Source organism: Pan paniscus, chromosome 23 (assembly GCF_029289425.2).
Source record: "Pan paniscus chromosome 23, NHGRI_mPanPan1-v2.0_pri, whole genome shotgun sequence".
NCBI lineage: Eukaryota > Metazoa > Chordata > Mammalia > Primates > Hominidae > Pan > Pan paniscus.
Window position 1 is genome coordinate 36,823,319 of NC_085927.1, and position 21,396 is coordinate 36,844,714.

The 21,396-nt window shown below is 47.6% G+C and overlaps 1 long non-coding RNA gene across 1 annotated transcript in view; it reads left to right on the forward strand.

The window, feature by feature from the left end:
- Positions 1-21,396, forward strand: part of LOC106634252 (uncharacterized) — a 145,006-nt gene that overhangs the window by 91,850 nt on the left and 31,760 nt on the right. The window contains exon 10 of the long non-coding RNA XR_010111744.1: positions 16,886-17,112. This is a non-coding gene — a long non-coding RNA (uncharacterized LOC106634252). The remainder of the gene's footprint in view (positions 1-16,885; positions 17,113-21,396) is intronic.

A 21,396-nucleotide genomic window follows, 5' to 3' on the forward strand; every position in this document is an offset into this window, starting at 1 on the left:
AAATGTACCATTTTAACCATTTTTAGGCATACAGTTCAACGGCATTAGGGACATTCACAATGTCATGCAAACATCACCACTATCCATTTCCAGAATATTTAATCATCCCAGACAGAAACTCTGTCCCTTTTAAAATGATAAGTCCATAGCCTCTGGTACCCTCTATTCCAGGGGTCCCCAACCCCCAGGCCAAGGATGGCTACTGGTTGCTGGCCTGTGAGGAACTGGATTGCACAGCAGGAGGGGAGCGGCAGGTGAGTGAGCATTACTGCCTGAACTTTGCCTCCTGTTAGATCAGTGGTGGCATTAGATTCTCATAGAAGCACCAGCCCTATTGTGAACTGTGCATGTGAGGGAAGTAGGTTGTGCATTCCTTATGAGAATCTAATGCCTGATGATCTGAGGTGCAACAGTTTCATCCTGAAAGCTTTCTGCCCCACCCCCCGCCCCCCACCAGTCACTGGTGCCAAAAAGGTTGGGGATCACTGCCCTATTCCACTTTCTGTCTCTGTGAATTTGCCTATCCTAGGTACCTCCTATAGGTAGAGTCATCAATATCTGTGCTTTGGTGTCCAGCATCTACCCCTTAGCACTATGTCTTCAACATTTATTCATCTTGTAGTAGGTATCAGAGTTTAATCCTCACAGCAATCCCCCAAGGCAACAGAGGCTCAGAGAAGTACCAAGGTTGACCGGTCCAGGGCCACACAGCTGGTAAGAGGGGTGGGGTGGCCTGAACTCCGATCTCCTGGACTCTGAGGAGTGGGAGTGTGCTGGTCACTTTTCACTTCTCCATCCTGCTGCCCAGGGCACGTGCTGGGCCTCCCTGGTCTCACTACCCATAGCCAAACCACGGCTCGATAAGGCAACCCCCCCACAACAAAGCCATCCATTTATTTCCCACTCTGGGCTCCCCACCCAGCCAGGGCCAAAACAATCACTTTTTCATCGATTCTGCTTCAATTAATTAAAAAAATCCATCCAACTACTTCACAGCTTGATAGACTTTGAGGATTCAGACGGAAATAAATAAATTAGTCCTGGAACAATGAGGGTGGAAGAGAAATGGCTGGGGATAGGGGGAATGGGAGATGGGGGTGCTCAGATCCTGGGTCCAGCTCTGTGCTGCTATTCGCAGAACTTATAGGAGGACTGGGGGCCCCCATAGACTTTCCATCGGGGAGCAGGGGCCCCAGACTTGGTGGTTGAATTATTAGTAGTATTTTAAATAATAGCTGTTTTTACTGGGCATTACTTGGTGATGGGCTTTTATGCAAATTTTCTCATCAATCCCTCACGGCAGCTCTCTGAGTCAGGTGAGGAAACAAGCTCAGAGGAGCTGGGTTACTTGTCAGAGCCTATGCAGCTAGAATGCATCAGGGGAAAATTCTGTTTCTTAGTCCTTAGTGCCCCTCTTTTGGGGTGCATTTTTTCACTTGTCCAGTGAAAGGCTATGAGGGAAAAGGGCATGGGGCAGGGTTCCGTGGCTGGCAGGGAGTCTAGGTCACTGTCTCTAAGAGGGGAGCGCTTGGGTGTAGAACCCCTGGAAGTTATTTAGAGCTGTAAGAGATCTTACCTGATCATTTGCTTTGATGGCTTTCAAACTAGTTTTAATTTGCAAAATCTAATGTTGAAGTGAGATCCTATGTAGGTTTGCCACATAAGGGAAAAACAAAAAGGAACAAATAAACACACGAAGATGCTTGGTTGAATAGCATCAATATTAGCAACAATAATAACTGGCCTTAAGGTGCTGGAGCTGACTACCAGTCCTTTGTTAAATATTCAGGAGTTTTGTAAGCAAGTTATGCTATTGGGTTGAAATAAGTTATAGTGGAAGTACTTACACCACAGAAATGGGCTAGTGCTACAAATCAGTACTCCTCCCCACTCCTGAGAGCCGTTTTACTAGCATACCACTGACAATAACCATTTAATGAACATTTGCTGAGTGTCAGATACTGTGTTGAGTGCTTTATTAAAAAATACCATTTGGCTGGGAGCAGTGGCTCATGCCTGTAATCCCAGCACTCTGGGAGGCTGAGGTGGGCAGATCACCTGAAGTCAGGAGTTTGAGACCAGCCTGACCAACATGGTGAAACCCTGTCTCTATTAAAAAATACAAAAAATTAGCCAGGTGTGGTGGCGGGTGCTTGTAATCCCAGCTACTTGGGAGGCTGAGGCAGGAGAATCACTTGGACGCAGGAGATGGAGGCTGCAGTGAGCTGAGATAGTGCCATCGCACTCCAGCCTGGGTGACACGGCAAGACTCCATCCCCGCCTCCCCCACCCACACACACAAAAAACCCAAAAAACTGTTTACATTTAAACCACATTGTAAGGAAGATACTATTAATATACCCATCTCTCAGATAGGAACACTGAGGCTTGGGGAGGTGTATGTAGCCACTTACACAAAGTTAACAACTGGCAAATGTTAGTGCTTGCCTCATTCAAATCCCTGACTCTATCTCAGGTACCATGAAGTGTTTTTTAAATATTACTGAATCCCAGAGAGAAGAATCAGAGGGACAGACTTTCTCAGGATTGCACAGGGCACACAGCAAGTTGGGTGAAGGGCTGGGACCAGGACCCCACAACTTGTTCTAGGTCAGGAGGAAACAGGTGCAGATGTTTTCAGTGGGAAACTAGAGATAAAGAGTAATTGGGGCTCTGTCACAATATCCCTACTCCCTGAAAGGTCCATCCTGGGGGTACGACAACACTTTTGCCTCCTATTTGAAAGTGTAGGAGAGTCTGTCTACTAGACAGTCTCAAACCTCCATCCTGCCTGGGAACATTCAGTGGCCTCATCTCCATGGCAGGATGGACAGCAGGTGTCCTCAGCTCTCAGGGATGCAAAGATAGCAACCACCTTGTATGGTTCTATTCAATTAAATGCCTGGCTTCTCACCAGCCAGAGAAGGCAACCCTGAAAACCAAGCTACGATGGGGAAGGGAAAGTTCTCCCAGCAGGGTGTCCTCACCTGTCCAGAGCCCTGCAGCCTGCAGAAAAACAGGAGTGGAAACCAGGGAGGGAAGGGCAGGGCTAGGTTTGTCTCTCGCCCCTCTCCTGCTGCTTCCTTATTTCTGTAGCTTTATGATAAAGGGGTGAACACCGGGCAGGAGACACAGGGAGTCCTCAAAAGCTGGGGGTCCAGTCAGGGTGCACACACAGGGTTGGGAAGAACCTTGGTTCATATTTTGCAATTGACCATATCTGAGAATGCCTCCTCTCGCTCCAGGAACCAGGCTGAGAGGCTGCAGCCACAGTTCTAGGGATTTATCTAAGATCCTCCCTGAGGCTTGTGTCCCCTGGAGATCCCAGGGATCCCAGCTAGAAGAGCTTGAATGCCTCAGCCAGGGAATCCCTTCTGAGCCTCCAGCTGGGGCAGGAGTTGTCCCAGGACACAGCAGGTAAATGCCATGAAAGAGAACAGAGGCTCATATATATCGAATATGTGCTATATGATGCAAACATAATGATCTGGCTCTCATCATGTCTTCTCAAAGAATGATCTCCATTTTACAGATAAGGAAAACTAAGGCTCAGAAAGGGCAAGCATCTTATACTAGTTCACACAGCCAAAAAGTGGCTGAACTCAGAATCCAAGCTCCTAAATGTAGATTTTTTTTTTCAGTTTTCTAGAGCAGTGCTGTCCAACACAAATGTAATACAAGCCACATATGTAATTTAAGCTTTTCTATTTTTGTTGTTAATTCTTTTGTTAATTAAATTTTCTATTTAATATTCACTATTTGGGTGACGGGTACACTAAAAGTCCAGATGTCACCGCTATCTATGCAATATATGTATGTAAGAAATCGGAACTTGTACTCCCTATATATAGAAAAATTAAAAAAAAAATTCTAGCAGCTTCATTAAAAAAGTTTGACAAGTAACAAGTGAAATGAATGTTAATATTTAATTTAACCAATACATCAAAATTATCATTTCAATATATAATCAATAGAAACGGTGATGAATGAGATGTTTCACTTTTTTTTCATTCTAAAGATTTTACACTTGAACTTACAGCACAGCTCCATTCAGATGAGCTACCTTTCAAGCGCTCAGTAGCTTACCATAGCTTGCAGCTACTGTATTGGACAGTGCAGCTCTAGAAGTGGGGACATATGCTCAGAAGGTAAAGCAAAAGAGCATTCTCACATTCTCTCTTGCTCACTTTCTCCTTTTCTTCTTTATGATACCTTATACCTGTGTTGCTAGCTAAGATGTAATATTATAATAGCTCATTGCTCCTTACGTGTCAGAAGCACCTCTGGGCTGTGGTGCAGGACCTGTCTCATTAAGAATCATACCAGCCCTTGGAAGGAAATATTACTACCCCTGTTTTGCAGTGGAGAAAACTGAGGCTCAGAGACGGGAAATACTGCCTCGAATCATACTGCATGCAACATGTCATAGCCAGTATATAATCCCGGGGCCCCTGATGCCACGTTGCAATTCTTAACTGCTAAGCCTGGTCAGTGGTTAACTTTTGTCCTTAATCCTGTCTCTTCCCATTCACTCTCCTGAGCTCAAAGCCACAGGAAGAGGCTGCCTGGAGTCTTTCAACCATGCCTGTTGAAAGTAGATGGCCAGGCCTGGTGTGGTGGCTCACGCCTGTAATCCCAACACTTTGGAAGGCTGAGGTGGGTGGATCACTGAGGTCAGGAGTTCGAGACCAGTCTGGCCAACTTAGCAAAATCATGTCTCTACTAAATATACAAAAAAAAAAAAAAAAAAAATTAGACAGGCGTGGTGGTGGGTGCCTGTAATCCCAGATACTTGGGAGGCTGAGACAGGAGAACTGCTTGAACCTGGGAAGCAGAGGCTGCAGTGAGCCAAGATCGTGCCATTGCACTCCAGCCCGGGCGACAAGAGTGAAATTCCATCGCAAGGAAAAAATAAAAAAGAAAGTAGATGGCCACTGGTATGTTGTCTTAGGAGAAATGTCTGTTTCAGGTCCTTATGATTGGGTTGTCTTTTTTTGCTACTGAGTTGCATGAATTTGTTATTTATTTTGGATATTAACCCCTTATCTGGAGACCTATTTTACAGCAAAGTGCCTATAGACAGGTACTAGCTAGATACTACAGCATAGTGCCTATAGCTAATAATATTGTATTGCATACTTAAAATTTGCTCAGAGGGTAGATCTTACACTAAATGCTCTTAATAATATAAATGACACAGGAGAAAATTTTGGGAGATAGTGGATATACCTAAGGCCTTGATGGTGGTGATGGCTTCACTGGTGTATACTTATTTCCAAACTAATGTAGTTGTAGCCTTAAATAGGTTTAGGTTTCTTTCTTTTTTCTCTTTCCTTCTTTCTTTCTTTATTCTCTTTTTTTTTTTCAGATGGAGTTGCTCTGTTACCAGGCTAGAGTGCAGTGGTGCGATCTCAGCTCACTGCAACCTCCGCCTCCCAGGTCCAAGTGATTTTCCTGCCTTAGCCTCCCGAGTAGCTGGGATTACAAGCATGTGCCACCACACCCAGTTAATTTTTGTATTTTTAGTAGAGATGGGATTTCACCATGTTGGCCAGGATGGTCTCCATCTCCTGACCTTGGGATCCACCCACCTCGGCCTCCCAAAGTGCTGGGATTGTAGGCGTGAGCCAGAGCGCCAGGCCAGGTGCAGGTTTTTAGGTGTCAGTCATGTCTCAATGAAGTGATTTTAAAAATAAATAAAACTTAACAATTTTTAAAGAAATAAAAAAACACATATACAAATAAATACATTAAATATGCCAAAAAAAAAAAAGAGAAGTGAATGGGCCTGCTGTGGCTCCCTGACGTGGCTGTGGTCCCCAAGGGTCAGTGGTGCTGTAAATGCTGAGATTCATAGGTCTGTGCCACGTTCCTCCAGCTCGGATGCAACTTGGGAATTGGTGTGTTCTGGAGTCACAAGACCAGGAACACATCCCGGCCTTTGCACTTCTGGGCTGTGTGGCCTTGAGCAAGTCACCTCACCTCTCTGGGCCACAGTCTCCTTGTGTCTGACAATGGTCTCTAGACTCCCTTTGTTATGGGATGGAGGCTACCAAGCAGCAGCTTGTTTTTCCTTCACCCTATTTTGTGGATGGGAAAGCTGAGGCCCAGAGAGGCCAGGAGGCTTAGCTGGGGTCCCCAGGGAAGGAGTGACAGAGTTAGGACAGAATTGAGGCCTCCCAGGCACAACCATCTTATTTCCACAAGACTCCCCAGCCCTGGACGTCTTGGAAGAAAGACGCGTGCACCTTGCCTGACGCCCAGACTGCCATTGGTCAAACATTCCCTGACTCTCTCCAGCCTCAGCTCCTCGACTGAGCCCTGAGTCTGACAACCCACAATTCCTGCTCATATTAGGTGAGATGGGCCACCTGTCCAAAAAAGATTTATCTGGGGCTTGGAACAAGTGAGAGAACGAGGCAGACCCAGAGAGCTGCTCAGAGACGCCACAAGTCTATTTTCCTCCAATGGGGCCATTGAGGGGTTGGACCACCTGCCAGGCCTTGTTTCAGTTTGTCTGTTTTTAATCCTTCTCCTGCAAACAAGCGGTTTCAAGTGAGAAGTGTGATTTTCTGTGCACTCCATCAAAGGTGCTTATTGAGCACTGAGATGTCACAGAGGTTTTGGTTCATCCAATGGGCATCTTCTGAAAGTCTACAATAAATTTATCCATTCATTCACTCGTTCATTTAGTCATCCAACAAGCATTTATAACGACTGACCTCTGGGCAAAAGGCCAGGCCCCATGCTAAGCTGTGAGGATTCAGAGATAAAAACTTGGGCTCCCATCTTTAAGGTTCACTGTCTATATGACAAACATGCTGCTACGGGTCAATTGGTACTGTACTAGTTGACCAGATATGTGTACAATGAACTATGTCAATGAAGGAGTGAAGGGAACGCTTCCCAGCTGAAGGGGTATTTGACTTGGGCTCTGAGGGTTGAGTAGGAGTTCATTAGGCAGAGATGAGTGTTGTAGGTAGTGGGATTAGCATGAATGATGTAGAAGAGAAATTACATATATAGAGGTGAAGTGTTATTTGACTAACACGTGGAATATCTGAAAGTATAAATCTGTGTGTGTGTGGGTGGGAGGTAGGGGTCATAGTGGGATGGAAAGCTAACAAGGTGGAATGAGACAAATTAACAAGATCCTTGAATGCCACACCCTGGACAGTAAATTTTACTCAGCTGGCACAGGAGAATGCAGCAGAGATTTTTATCTAAGGAAAAATGGGATCCGTGCATTTTTAAAAGGGCTGGATGCAGCAGGAATTTTGCCCCCTTCAGGGTCTTATAGGGAATTGAGTGGATAAGATAGATTGTACCTCTTTCCCCAGAAAGTACAGCTAGCTGGGACTCTTGAGCACTGAGGCTCAGTTTAAGTCCTGCCACTTCCAGGTAGCCTTCTGTGATCACTCCTTCTCCGGATGTTTGGCTGGTGAGAGCACTGGGGTGTCATCTGCACATGGATTTGAATTCTAGACCCATGTTAAACCAGCTCTGCTCTCTTAAGAAGGCATCTCATCCCTAGGACTCTCACTTTCCTCTCCTCAGAAATGAACATGATAATGACTAGAATATTATCCTGGCAGGACTGTTCTGAAAATCAAATGAGATCATGGATGGGGAGGTGCCTGGTGCTGGGTCTCACTCCCTGGCAAGTGGGGCCAGGAAGTGAGTCTGCAGAGTCTTTCCCTGATCACTCAAATTGGATGCTCTGAAAGTTTCTGTCCTATTCCCACTCCCTCTCAGAGATACTCGCTCTGACACTAACAGTTTTATTTCTGGAATGGAGGATCAGGGACAAAGCGGACCCTCTTAGTTCCAGGAGTGCCCATAAATTATGGGAAGATGAGAATATTTTAATACAAACCAAAGAATCTCAAGTACAAAGAGCTGCTCCGAGAACGTGTTTTCTTCCCCCTTACTCCCCCTTCCAATTCCCCTGATATTTGGAGCTAAGAAGACTCCTTGGGGAATTTATAACAAGTAGAATATTTAAGGGTAAGGAGCCAGAGGTCTCTTTGGCGTTCACTTTTCAGGGAAGTCACCTCAGAGTGGTATGTACATGAGTGACATAAAAGGAAGGCTGTGCATAGAGAAGGGGAGAATATGCCAAGAATTGTCAATTATGAAAAAAAAAATTGCTTGTCCAAAAGAGTGATGTGTCTGGCTTTATTCCCCAGATAGAATTCAGCATTCTGGGCAAGGCCTTTGCCAGACTGTGAGATTTTCTGGAAGCACCTGTGGCGTGGCTCCTCTGCCTCACCTGTGATGACAGGTCACTTGGTCAGCTGGGGGTCACTTTCCACGTGCTCCATCAGAGACAGCCTTAGGATTTGTGCTTTGACCTATCTCACAGAGATCCTGCTATTCTGATTCCTTTGGTTGGGTGACAGTTTCCAGGAGGGACCTGGATTGGCGACGTGCTATGCCCAGTGCTATGCATGGGAGAAAAATCTCTTCAATGAATGCATTAGTTATGTATTGGCACAGTTAATGCTGCATAACAAACAGTAATGTAAGCTCAAGAGTATATAACAATATTTTTTTTTCTTTGGCTCATAGGTCAGCTGGTTGGTTTTACTGATCTGAGCCAGGCTTGCCTAATCCCAGCTGGGCCTGCTCTTGCAAGCTGGTGGGTTGGCTAGAGCTGACTGGTCTAGGATGGCCTCACTTGCATGTTCTATGGTTGACTAGCTGTTGGCAGGGGCGATGGAGGTGACTAGGCCCCAGGTCTTGTGTCCCCCAGCAGGCTAGCCTGGGCTTTGCATGGGAGCTTGGAGGGTTCTACAAGAGAAAGTGAAAGCTTGGTAAGACCTAGGTGCAGAACTGGCCTGACGTCACTTCTGCCACATTCTATTGCCCAAGGCAAATCATATGGGCAGCTCAGATTCTAGAGGCGATGAAAAGTCTCCATCCTCCAATGGGCAGAGCTTCAAAGTTACATTGCAATGGGCATGGGGATAGGGAAGGGCAGATCCTTGGGGCTTATTTTTTTCAATCTGTCTACTGAAATGGATAAACAGAAGTAGTTAGTTTCACTGACAAGTATTACTAGCACCTCTGTGTTGAGTCTTATGCTAGGTGCTGGCAGAGGTGGTGAATATGAGACAGTCCCATTCTGAGGGTAAGACACAGACATAGAAATGGATGATTGTGATCCAGTGTCAGTGCTGTAATTGGGGAAGCTCAGGCAGCGGTGGGAGACCAGAGGAGGCTCACACACTCCCTGGAGGTCAGGGAAGGCTTCCTGGAGGAGGTCACTCCTGATCTGAGTCTTGACATTTGAGTGGGAGCTCACAGGGTGAAGGAGGTGGCAAGAGGGGTGACGGGAGGAGGAGAAATCAGTCCAGGAAGAGGAAGCAGTGAGTGCACAAAGGCATGCACAGGGGAGGGACCTGTTAGAGAGAGAGAGACCAGGGCATAGAGCAAGGGACAAGGCCTGGCCTAGCTTAGGTCACAATGTCCCTTGGAATTAGGAGACTGTTGGCTTGAGATATTCACCACACCCAGAGCAGGGTTTCGAGGGGTGTTCTGATAAAGGGGTGAGGGAAATGTTGAGCAGAGCGTTATTAATAACAATGAAACCCCTCCAGTCGCCCATCTCCCCCAAATACGAAACATCAGCTGCCAGCCAAGTCTGCTGCGAGCTGGGGTCTCAAGGCAGATATAATCCCTGCTCCCAAAAACCTTACCAGGTCTCAGAGACATGCGTCAGCTCCTCAGCTTTCCAGGGTCTGCAGGAAAAGCGAGGAGCAGCTCTTGATGGCCACTAACCCGTAGCCCCACCACAACCCACCCTGCATGTCCCATCATCCTGCTTCCTTTCCTTCTCTGGGATTAGATACACCTGAAATTGCTGTTCTCTCTGTTCACTTTGTCCCCAGCTGACTCCCCCAGGCACCTCCTGAGATGTTGGGCTCCATCAAAGTGGCCACCATGTCTTTTTGTCCTTCATCTTGGTTTCTTTAGTACCCGAGTCAGCACCTGGGCATGATGGGTGCCCAAACTGTCTTGGCAGAGTCAAGGACAGGCCAGCTCCCTGCAAGATGCTGAGCAAGCCATGTGCTCTTTCTGAGCCTCAGTTTGCACATCTGTAATTCGGGGATGTTGTACAGCAGCCAATTCTGCCACTATTTTCTGAGATCCTGCTTACAGCTGGACCCTGGCTTGATATACTGGAGAGAATTTCCAGGAGAGATTCTGACCCACAGATTTTCTTGCCTGTGGACAATTGTCAGAATTCTCCACCTTCTAGGGTGCGAGGATGGATTATGGAGAAATGGACATAAAGCAGGTGGCAGGAAACTTACAAAGGGGAGGCATTTCTGTCTGACTTCACATTTCCCATCAGCGGGGCCTTTTTTTTTTTTTTTTGACAGAGTCTCGCTCTGTCACCCAGGCTGGAGTGCAGTGGTGCAATCTCGGCTCACTGCAACCTCCACCTCCTGAGTTCAAGCGATTCTCCTGCTTCAGCCTCCCAAGAAGCTGGGACTACAGGCGTGTGACACCATGCTTGGCTAATTTCAAAACTTTCTGCATCCTGAGGGGCATGCCCAAGTTTACCTGTGCACACAGAGGAAGGAGGTGTACAAACCCACATGGGAGTTATTTTCCAGTGTGAGTGACACTCCACACCCATCTAAGCGCGGCTGGCATGGAAGTGGTGGCCCCGCAGGCAGGACCCATCCTTATCTTTGCCTGGGAGCTTTTTAAAAGGTTACCAGACACCCACTTCCACTTCCCCCCCTGAAGCTGTGTTTCTGAGTCTCTTTTATTTGAATCCAGGGAAACTAGCTGAATGTAAAGCCATCAAAACCAAAGTGACCCGAGATGTCCGATTGGCCCATATTGGCCAGAAAATGAGTATTTCCCAGCTTCCAGGAGGGTCTGTTTGCCCCAACATCCTGAAACCTCAACCCCCTCCTTCCCCAGGAAAAGGAAGGAGCTTCTGGCTCAAACTGCTCCCCCAAATTCCTAGCCTGGCAGTGGTTAAAATGTGATCCCTTTTATTCGAGTAATAGAGACGAAGTTCCCGGGCCTTCAAGAAGCATCAATCCAGAGATTTATTAACCAATTTAAAATACTATTGTCTTTCACTTCAGAGCAAGATTGAGGGGTGTTGTTGCAGGAATGTAAAGTCAGAGTGACTGAGCCTCAGAGCCAGGAGGGGTCTGTACCTGGGACTCAATAGATATTCATGAACATTCCCGTATTTAGTGAAGGAAATAACTTAATACCGACAGTGCGATGGAATAATAGCATTTCCTGGCTGACTTGCAGGCCTCAGAAAATGAGATTGCAGTGGCTTCATTTTTCTTGTCTTTTCCTGTGCTCCCTGCCAGAGAAGGAGCTGCCACTGGGATTCTCTCTGCATTTGCAATGAGCTGGGGCCTGCAGCCCCCACCCGGGCCTGGTGACTCCCTTATCACCCCTTCTATTTACTGTGACCTTGGACTCGGCTTCATGGAGAGGTCACCCTGCACCCTGTTTAGCTGTACAGATGACCAGGAAAGTAGATCAACCTTTATTCAGATGGAGGGGCAGGCAGACTGGTTTATTTGAGGATGATTTTGACATTCATCCACTCATTCATTCACTCAGTATTCACTGAGGGTCTACCTATCACACTCTGAATGCTGAGGACACAAACATGAATACTATCCAGTCCTTCTCTCTTGCAGCTTGGTCCACTGAAAGAGCCACACACTAAAGCATTTCAGGGACCCCTAGAGGTGTCCACACAAGGCTTAGAAAGCCTCAGAAAAAAACGAGATCGTGATACTTAGAAAGACAGAAGATCAGGAATGACATCAGCAGGGACATGCCTCTTAAAAGTTGCCAAGGTCTGATTCATCAAAAGGCCACCTGCCAAGCACTTTACCCGCTTTGTTTCATTTGGATCTCATAGCAGCTTCATGATGTGCACTTTGTCATTCTCCCCATTTTGTAGGTGATGAAATGAGGCTCATCCAGATGCATTGGCTTCCCCAAGGTTAACCGGCCAGAAAGTGGCAGGGTCAGGATTTGAGCCCGTGTTTGTTGGATTCTGATTCCGGGCTCTGGAGGGCCTCAGTGTCCTGCTGGTCTTTGCCCAGGTGGTAGGTGTAGGGAGGGTATTTCAGGCAGTGGGCACAGCCTGGGTAAAGGCACAGAGATGTGGAATGGTCGACCTGATGCTTTGGGGGACTCTAAGTGGTCACTTATGGGTTGATGGCAAGATGGGAGTGGGTGCTGGGGCATGGCTGAGTGGAAACCAGGGTAGAGAGAGGTGTAGAGGGGCGTCCTGAAGAGTTTGGACCTGAACTGGTAGACAAAAGGGGGAACTAATGAATGATTTTAGCTTGGAGACAGGGGAGGCTCTATGCACGATATAATCTGGCCCTCCAGACTGATCTCCATCCTTCACCATCCAGCCCTGAGCCCAGGAAACTGATATGCGTGGACCAGGTCAACAGATTCTCTCTGGCTCTGGCTGGGTTCCGCCAATGAGGATCCCCAGCAGGAGATCAGAGGAGAGGGAGAGGAAGGGCAGGGGTTCATCCTCTGGTTTCCTGGGCTGGCTGTGGCCTTTGACTGAAGGTCATCAAAGTGATCTAACCCCACTCTCCCTCCTTCTAGGTTATGGTAGCCTCCCTCTCCCCTCATTCAGGCCTAAGCCGGGGAAGTAGCTCAGCTGCTTCCAGCCAAGGTTATCTACATTCCACCCACACCTTTGGAATGAGTCCCTTTGTAAATAAACTCTCCTCCATTGACCTTAACTTGAGAGTGCCACCCATTTCCCTCCGACCCACATAGCTCCTTTGGGCCATCTTATGTGCAAGTCAGAAATCTCAAGATCAAGGTGTCCAGAGGACCAACCACATTCCTTCTGGCGGCTCCAGGAAAAGAACCTTGCCTTTTCCAGCTTCTAGAAACACTCCTTGGTTCATGACCCCTTCCTTCAGCTTTAAAGCCAACAGGGTAGCATATCCCAGTCACTCCCCTGCTCTCTTTGACCACATCTTTTCTCTTTTACTTGCACCCCTGCCCATCCTGCCCCCGACTCCCTTTATAAGAATCTTCATGATCAAATTGGTCTTTCCTGGCTAACCCAGGATAATATCCTGTCTCAAAATCCCTAATGTAATCACATCTGCAAAGCCCCCTTTGCCATGTAAGATAACATATTCATGGATGTGGATGTATTGGGGGCCTTTATTGAACCTACTACAGCCGGGGAAGTTTGGATTCAGAAATCAAGCCGGGACAATATCACAAGTATATCTGCACTCTCACGGAGGCATGGGAATTAGCATATATGGGCATGAGGGCATGCCCCGGTTCTGGTTCCAGATTTCCTGAGTGACCTTGTGCAAGTCACTAAGCCTCTCCATGCTGCAGAATTCTCATCTATTAAATGAGTGACTTGTCCTGCATATGCTCTGAATCTGAGCTCAATTGTTCAAGAAGGTTTCAATGAGTATATATGTTCTCAAGGGGTCAGTATTCACAACCACATATTTGGGTAGGAAAAGGTAAAACCCACCTATCCACACCTCAAGCCACACCTCTGGCTTGGGAAGAAAGAGATGTGTCTGTTGTGTTAGGGACTGGGGGACCACCAGAGCAAGTTTTTTTTGTTTTGTTTTGTTTCTTTCTGTTGGCCATGGGGCCAGGGTTTGCTCTGTTACCCAGGCTGGAGGGTAGTGGTGTGATCATAGCTCACTGCAGTCTCTAACTCCAGGGCAGGCTCAAAGTATCCTCTCGCCTCGGTCTCCTAAATTGCTGGGACTACAGGCCTGCATCACCATGCTTGGCTAATTTTTAAATTTCTTGTAGAGACAGGGTCTCACTATGTTGCCCAGGCTGCTCGCAAACTCTTATCCTCAAGTAACCCTCCTACCTCAACCTCCCAAAGTGCTGGGATTACAGGTGCAAGCCACCAGTGCACCTGGCAGAAACTTACATTTTAGAATGAGTCCTCTGGGTGCTGGTGGAAAGTTTATTCTAAGGGGGCAAAAATGGAGGCAGGAAGACCATGGAGGAGGCTGCTGAGGTTGTTCAGGCAAAAGATAAGGTGCCTGGCCCTAGAGTGGGCCCAGCCAGGGTGGCAAGAGGTGGGAAGGTGTAAGTGATGCTGGGAGGTCTCCCTAACAAGACATGGTGATGGACCAGGTATGGAGCTGGAAGAAGGAGATGACAAGGATGCTTTCTGGCCTCAGGGGACTGGGTGGAGTTTGGCACCATCTGCTGAGCTGGGGCCTGTGAAGAGAAGCAGTTTTGGGTAAAAGGAAGATACTGAGTTTATAAAGCACGCTGAAGTCAAGGAGCTGGAGATCATCCCATGGGGGCTGTCCAGAGAGACACACGGATCTAGGTAGAACAATGTAGGTGTCAACAGCTCATAATGGTAGAAGGAAAAACCCAGCAGCCAAAGTGATGTTTTTGTTTGTTGTTGTTGTTTGTTTTTGTGAGACAGAGTCTCGCTCTGTCCCAGGCCGGAGTGCAATGGTGCGATCTCAGCTCACTGCAACCTCCGCCTCCTGGGTTCAAGCTATTCTCCTGCCTCAGCCTCTCGAGTAGCTGGGATTACAGGTGCACACCACCATGCCTGGCTAATTTTTGTATTTTTAGTAGAGACAGGGTTTCACCATGTTGGCCAGGCTGGTCTCGAACTCCTGACCTCGTGATCCGCCCTCCTCGGCCTCCCAAAGTGCTGGGATTACAGGCATGAGCTGCCGTGCCTGGCCTAAGTGATGTTTTACAAAGCAAATCAGACCAGGCCACTTGTGTGTTCAGTGGCTTTCCATCTTACTCAGCATGAAGTCTGATTGTTTTTACCAGGACTGCACTACAAGGTTCTGCACACTCCACCTGCCATCTCCTCTTCACTCACTCTGCTCCAGGTTCAGCCGTCTCCTTGCTGTGATTTAAACTCAACCGCACATGTCCAGTCAGATCTTTTGCTCTCTGTCCTGTCTTCCTTCGCTTGCACAGAAGTGTTTGGTCCCCACAGCTTGTTTCCCTTGGTCTGCAGATGTAGGGATTATGCATCCACAGATGCTTCCAGCAAGCGTTTTCCAGCCCTGAATGCCCCCTACCTCCACCTGTTGGAGCCAGCTGTGCTTCCTAGTCAAGGACAGAGGGTCTGTCTCCTCTTGAGTCTCTGGGGCTCATCCAGTCAGTTCCCAAGCTGGGTTCCTCAGCAGCTTTCAGGACAGAAAGGGGTCATGCCCCACCCTGGGACTTCTAGGAGAGATGGAGACAGCATTCTATGGAGGGACAGATGTTACACAGGGAGACCATACTCTTTTGTTATGGGTTTCATACAGGTTATGAAGAAAAACCAAGTAAGGAGTCAGCTAGAAAGGGACAGGCATTCTCTGTAGCCAGAAGATTAGGCAAGACGTTTTGGAGGAGGTAAGGCTTCATCAGGGACAAGTGAGTGGGTAATGAAGCATGTGGCCAGAATATTCCAGGCAGAAGAAACCAGTGCAAAGGCCCTGTGGCAGCAGGGTCACGGGGAGTGTAAGACCTGGGAAGAGTGCACAGTGGTAGGAGAGGAAGGTAGACAGAAAGGGAGGCTGGCAGATCCCAGACCATGCACGCCTTTGAGGCCACGATCAATAATTGCTTTGGATTCTGGGAATAAAACATTAAAGAGTCTTAAGCAGGGAGTGACACAATCGGGTTTGGTTTTGACAAGATCCCTCCTGGTTGGAAAAGGGACTGGGGAAGAGAAAGTATAGATCTCAGTTTAGAGACAACGGCCATTCAAGAGTGGCTTGGATGGGACAGATAGAGAGATGGAAGGCTGGAGAGTGGGCAATAAGTTGCAGATATGGGAGAGGGAAGAAGACGCATGTCCAGCTTGTTTCCAGCCCCTCCCATGGAATCAAGGGAAATTGTTTTAGGATGAAATCCCAAACAGTCCTGTTTTCCCAACCAGTTTGTAGTATCTAGGAAACTTGGGCTATTAGAGATGGCCTAGGAAAAAATATATTTCTAAATATAAGAAGATGCAGAGAAATTCCTGGTTGACAGATTGCCAGCAGGTCCTGAGGGAAATTCCTAGCACTCAGATGGGGATGTGGGCTGCTTTTGGGGACAGCAAAAACAGCACACTATGGTGGAAAATATCTGTTTGTACTCTTAGATGTCTGCTTGGAACGTCACAGCATCTGTGGGGTAGGGGGGAGCATTATCATCCCTGTTTTCAAGATAAGGAGAATCAGAGAAGTTGGTGATTTTACCAGGTCCACACGGCTCACTGTCACTATTGGGGTGAGGATCTGGGTCCCCTGGATAATTACATCATGCTTTCTACTGTGTCTGGTTCCAAGGGATTCTGGGTCAGGGTTGCATCATCTGTAAAATGGGGATAATTCCCACACCTGCCTCCAGGGGGTGCTGTGAATTTTAAATGCAACAGGCACCTGGACAAGGCTTTGCCTCTGTGCACTCTAGGGGCAGTTCCTGGGCTATTGTGGGCTCCATCACAATGGCCACCCTGGTGTTCCTTCTCTAGTCCTTTGAATGAGCTACTCCCTCCTCCCCTCCCAGGGCTGCTTCCTTGTTCCTTCAGGTCTCTGTTTAGATGGCACTGCCTTAGAGAAGCTTTCCCTGGCTACACCATTTAAGACAACCCTCTTGGTTACCATTCAGCTCAGTTCTCTGTTCATCCCATCATTGCACTCATCATAACAAAGGCAAATGTGTCTATTCAAGGGCTTGTTAATGATCTGTCACAGGCTCCAGTGGGGCAGAGTCCACATCCCTGTTGATAATTGGGGCTAACCGTATGCAGTGCTTGTCATACAAGGGGGACCCTTCTACATACTTTACCTGGATGAATTCTCCTATCTCTGATGACAATCCTATCATTCCCATTTTACAGATGGCACATAGAGCAACAGCAAGCATCTTTCCCAAGTTCACACAGTCGGCAAGTGCTCACACTGATATTTGAACCCAGACCATGCCTGGCTCAGAGTAGAAACTCAATAAATATTTGTTGCAAGAATGAAGGGTTGGGTTTTGTTGGAAAAAGGCCTGATTGTGGACTGATTGGCTGACTGTCAAGACTCGCAGTGCATCAAGTATCAGCGCTACGAAGTAAGCTGCGTAAGTGATCCCTCTGGCTCCCAGGCTGCAGGCAGGTCTTGCCTCTAGCTTTCAAACAGAAGGGAGCATGCATCATTTGCTGGGCCAAATGAGGACTTTTGTCTTCCTCATGTACTTTTGCATTCATGGGCCCTTCTCACCATTAAAAACAAATTAAAAATACATTTTAGAACTGTGCTGGTATAAAGAGGAATACGATGCAGGTTGTATTAGGTCGGTGCAGAAGTAATTGCAGTTTTTGCCATTAAAAGTAATGGCATGAGCCACTGCGCCCAGCCTCACTCTCTCTTTTTTTTTTTTTTGAGACAGAGTCTCGCTCTGTCACCCAGGCTGGAGTGCAGTGGCGCAATCTCGGCTCACTGCAACCTCCGCCTTCCAGTTTCATGCGATTCTCCTGCCTCAGCCTCCCGAATAGCTGGGACTACAGGCGCCCGCCACCTCGCCCGGCTAATTTTTTGTATTTTTAGTAGAGATGGGGTTTCACCGTGTTAGCCAGGATGGTCTCGATCTCCTGACCTCATGATCCACCTGCCTCGGCCTCCCAAAGTGCTGGGATTACAGGCGTGAGCCACCACGCCCGGCTGCCTCACTTCTTTTAAAATTAAAAGCAAAAATTGACTATAACATTAGGGACAGAAAAATAGCATACTATGGTGGAAAATATCTGTTTTTACTCTTAGAGGTCTGCTTGGAACGTCGCAGCATCTGTGGGGTAGGGAGGAGCGTTATCACCCCTGTTTTCAAGATAAGGAGAATCGGAGAGGTTGGTGACTTTACCAAGTCCACACGGCTCACTGGCAGTGAGTGACTCATGCCTATAATTCCAGTACTTTGGGAGGCCAAGGCGAGAAGATTGCTTGAGGCCAGCAGTTTGAGACCAGCCTGGGCAAGATGAATGAGACCTCTTTACAAAAATAAAATAAAACAAAAATAATAATAATTAAAAGAAACGAAAGCATTTTTGTGGGCCCCTAGGTGTATTGTGGTCCCTAGATACTCTGCCTACTGTGCCAAATGGAGAAGTTGGCCTTGATGGATTGAGCTCTCAGTCCTGTCCTGTGCTCAAAGCATCCATTGTTTCATTTAAACCACAGCAAACAGTCATAGAGGAATGATTATGCCCATTACAGAGATGGGAAAACTGAGGTTCAGAGAGGTTGGCCAGCTTACCCAAGAGATCAGAGTGAGTCTGAGACACAGCTTGTGTCTGTCTGACACTTTGCCACACCATCACAGAAAGTTCCAACCAGGGTACTCTTCAGCCATGCTGAGAATGAATGCCACATGGCAGTGAATTTGTCATACCACCAAAAGAAACGCTGAATTGAAGCAGGGAGACCAGAGAGATCTGGCTGACTCGATGACCTCATGCCTGAATTATGGCCCTAGAGTGGTGGCCAGGGGTGGGGACAGAAAAAGAGCCAGCCCCTGGCCTTTGATTTCAACTTCTGGGCAAAGCTGGTGGCCCCTGGCTCCGTGGGATAGAGATTAGGGCTATTTATGGCCTGGGAATTACTAGTCTCAGCTCAGCATACAGGTGGCAGGTGATAAGGTGTCTGCTCAGTAATAAGCTCAGTGGGAAGTTAATAAACACCATTCTGTTCAGAGACGCAATTGCAGATTCAAGCAGGAAGTAAGAGGAATAGCTAAGGGGCCCTGGGGGCGGCAGCACCACCTGAGTTGAGAAGCAGCTGCCCTAAGGAGTTCCTTCCACACCCCTGCAATATCAGGGGAACCCGGAGGAGTTCCTTCCACGCCCATGCAGTGTCAGGGGAGTCGTGAAGTCAGTCAGTCCCAGGCTCTTACGATGGCTCAGCTGCTCCCTGATGCGTGACCTTGGGTGAGTCCTTTTTCCTGTGCCCACCTTGGCTGCCTCCTGTGTTAAACAGAGATAATGAGAATTAAAATAATGGTAACAGCCCCAACTTTATTACCATGCTACAAATGCGCAAGCCTGACGTCCTGTCTAAGACCAATACATGGGACTGCTATACATGGTTCTTCTCAAATCCATTGTTTTCTTTTCTGGTGTAAGTGAAGAATTGAAGGCTTATGGGGTCGGTTTACAGACCGTTATTGAGTTCCTACAGAATAGCCGGTTCTGGGCTTGGCGCTGGATCCATCAGGTCCTGTTGGGTCTTGCACTCAAATGACAAACGTACAAGGCTTACACCGTGTGTCAGATGGCAATGGTGAAGCAGCATCAGGGAGTTGGGGAGGAGGGGTGGACTGCTTTTTTTATTGGAGGGAGGTCAAGGAAGGATGCCTGAATAAGGTAACATTTGAGCAGAGTCCTAAAGACAGTGAAGGGACAAATTATCAGACTAGCAGGGGAAAAAGAACTCCAGGTGGGGGGAACAGCAACGGCAAAGGCTGTGAGCTAGAAACGCAATAACGTGTTTGAGGAATAAGGAGGCCAGGGTGGCTGGAACGGAGGTTAGCAAGGGAATGAGGGTAGGGGGCAGGTTCTGCGGGGCTTTTGTTAGGATATCTCTTGGAGGAAAGGCTTATTACCACAGTGACTGAGAGTGCTCCCATTAGCCTATGACCCTCAGCTGTCAGCTTGTTCAGAGGTGGCTTAGCTGCAGATGGCTGGCTTCCCACATCCGATGACTGACCACAGTAGGGATATAAGGGTCTGACCATTTCTGCCCAATGCTGTCCAACTCTGATGGGCCATTCCAGTTCCAAGGCTCCCTGCGGGACTGATGGAGGCTGTTCATGGGACTGTATCCCTCCCTGGCTTCTCCCTCTGCCCAGTTCTCATGCCCTTCCTTCCTTTCCACTGGTATTGATCCCAAGGGTACATGCTTAGCGCCATCTCAGGACTCAGTTTCTCCATTTAGTGTGATTGAACTATGTGCATTTGCACAGCCCTGTAGTCCCAGCTACTAAAGAGGATTGCTTGAGCCCAGGAGTTCGAGGCTGGAATGAGCTATGATTGCACCACTGGACTCCAGCCTGGGCAACATAGCAAGACTCTGTCTCTCTAAAAAAAGAAAAAAAAAAGATATAAATTGAACTGATGACCCCAAGGGTTCTTTCATCCCAGATTGTGTAATATAAGGCCATTCTGGCTGGGATCAGGGAAGCCCTCCCTGTGCCCTTTTATTTCTAAAATTCAACCTGCAAAAGCTTTGTAGGAAATTTTAAGGACGGGCTTTTAGTAAGATGGGGACACATTGAAGGGTCGTGGCCAGAGGGGAATGTGATCTGATCTGCCTTTTCAAAGGCCACTCTGGCTGCCGTATGGAGAAGGAGGATTACCGTGGACTCTGGAAGGCCAGGAGGAGGTTGTTACAATGGTTTCAGAACAAGAGGACAAGTGTCTTTGTGTCCTTGGACAAGCCACTTCCCCATATCTGAGACTCAGTCTCTCCATTTAGCAAATGGAACGATGGCCTCAACATGCTGAATTGTTTGATAAAGACCATTCTGGGGGTCAGAGGGCCCTCCTGATCTCACAGCTAGAAATGCAATTAGTATGTCTGCTATCAGCACTGTTACTACTGAGAACATGTCTCGATGAAAGCAATTCTGGAAAATAGGGGAGCAAAAGACCCTCTGTTTGATACTTTGAGGGGTCTTCTGTGGCATCATCTTCCCAGGAAGATCACAGATTTCCATTGCTGCTCCAATTTAACAGGATTCACTCTTTTTCTGTACCTCCTGTGTGCCAGGCCCAGAGCTAGGCACCAGGGATGCAGCTGTGAATGGACTTTGTCCTGTCCTCATGGAGTTTATGATTTGGTGGGGAAGACAGACAAGTCGATGGGAAATCACAACATGGTAAAAAGTGCCTGATAGCGAATGCACGAGCCCATGGATGTACAAAAGAAACACCTAAACAAATTTTAGAGGTGAAGCCCTGGAAGAAATAGAAGATCATACCACTGCATCCAGCCTGGGCAACAGAGCAAGATCCTGTGAAAGAAGGAAAGAAGGAAAGAAAGAAAGAAAGAGAAAGAAATAAAGAAAGACAGACACACAACAATAAGTAAAAATTAGCAAGAGAGAATGGGTGGAAGGAAAAGGAGTCCCAGGCAGAGGAAACAGCCTGGGCAAAGGCCCGGAGGTGACAGAGATCAGGATTGTTCTAAAAGTTCAAGTGTTTCGAAGTGGTGGGGCACAGAGTGTGAGAGATGGAGTCAGAGGTGGAAGCCGCAGGGGATGGCAGGGCTTGCATCAGGAAAGGCTTGGCTTAAGAGTTAAGACCTTATTGGCTTAGTCGTGTTTCCTCATTCAGTGCCGCAGCTGCTCATGTAATCAATTTGTGGCACCAGT